Raw genomic sequence first — 1,763 nt, 5'->3', positions numbered from 1 at the left:
TGAGCTGTTGTTCAGCATCTTAGCTGTGGAGGGCAGTGTCACTGGCCCTCATATGTGGGATCCGAACCGGGGCTCTCTGGCATCCCAAACGAGTTCTTAACCATCGCGCCACTCGGCCGGCCCCCAAGCCAGTTCTTAACCAATGCGCCACTTGGCCGGCCCTCCCCAATAAAATAAAATAAAACAAGTGCATTGATAGAATTAAATGGTTCGTTCACTATTGTTTCCCCTTGATTGGACTGTGAGATTTATTTTATGTATGTTGCTGGCATGATTATATATATGTAGTTCAATAAATGAAAATTTTCACTCTATTTCTTTTCTGGCAACAATGTTATTTACTGCTTTTCATAATTATTACTGCAACTTTTTGTCTTATAGAGGAGTGAGTGTTAAAACAAGATCTACCCTGGGTGTTAAATGCACTACCTAAGCCACTACACTGAAGCACTTGATTACTGGTACCTAGTGTCAAACAAATATTTACTGTCATTGATATTCCATTGACAAGCTATGCATGAGCGCAAAGAACAGTTTTGCATTTTTAAGTGGTTATAAATATACAGAAAAACTATTTTGTGACACATGAAATTCAAATTTCAGCCTCCAAAAATATAATGTCAGTGGCACATAGCCAGACCCATTTGTGGATGTGTGGTCTATGGCAGTTTGGGAACTAGAAGGGCAGAGTTGACTAGCTGTGACAGAGAAACTGTGGCTAAACTATTTGCTAAGTGGCCCTTAAAGAAAAAAGTTTGCAGACACCTGGCCTAATTTGTCAACCCCTCTCTTCCAAATCTCCAACTCTGGAAGCATAGTAAGGGGGTTGTTCCAGGTTCAAAGACATAGACCTCACCACCTTTTTCCCAGCCCGGCACCACCGGGTGGGTGGGTGGGTGGGTGGGTCTCTCCCCTTTCTACTCACACCTGGCTGTAAATGCGGGAGACTTGAGGTCAGCTTACCAGTCCCTGGTGCCCTCCAGTGGACACCACAAGCAACTGCCTGCTCAATCTGCTTCCCTGACGACCTCCCTCCATGGTCTGGAAAGTGGGAGGTTATCTTTGTGCCCCCTCCTTGCCCTGATTCTGCCCCCTGCGCTCTGCCAAAGCCTCCAGGGTGTCCCCATTCTGGGGCCATGCTCCCACTATCCACCATGCTTTACACACTTGAAGGGTTCTCAATGAATTAAATCACACTCAGCTAGTGTCAAAGATGTCAACACACTTGAACAGCGCGGTTACTTTCCAAAGCCCCTTTGTATATATACATACGACCTCTTATTTTGTGCTTCTTATCTGTACGTGTGCCTTATATTTGTACTGCATGCCACTCTTTGTTCCCCCAAAGTGTTTCAACCTGCATCATTTCATCTAACACCTGCAGGGACTGGCAGGCATTTCACAGTAAAGAAATAAGGCAGAAAAGGTAAGTAATATGTATGCTCAGGCTAACAGAATACTGGAGCCCAAAACAGAAAAGACTCAAGTACAGCGGCGTGCTGGAGCTGGCCTGCTCTGGCCGGTGAGATTCAACGATGCAAAGCTCTAACTCCGTGTTCAAAGCCATCTCATGGGTAGCTTGAAATTGGTCACAACGGGAGTATTTGCACCATAGGAACTGGCAAATGCTGCAAATTAGGGGTTTCCCTCGTAGGGACTGCCGCTTGTTACACATTAACCAGACCACATAGCCGACTCAAGCTTCCCTGATCCAATCTGACTCTTCTGCAGGTTCCATCTACCCACTCCCCCCACCCCCACCC

The sequence above is a fragment of the Hipposideros armiger genome, unplaced genomic scaffold (genome assembly GCF_001890085.2).
Source record: "Hipposideros armiger isolate ML-2016 unplaced genomic scaffold, ASM189008v1 scaffold_202, whole genome shotgun sequence".
Taxonomy (NCBI): Eukaryota; Metazoa; Chordata; class Mammalia; order Chiroptera; family Hipposideridae; genus Hipposideros; species Hipposideros armiger.
The sequence above is the reverse complement of the archived record's forward strand: the minus strand, read 5'-3'. Positions refer to the sequence as shown.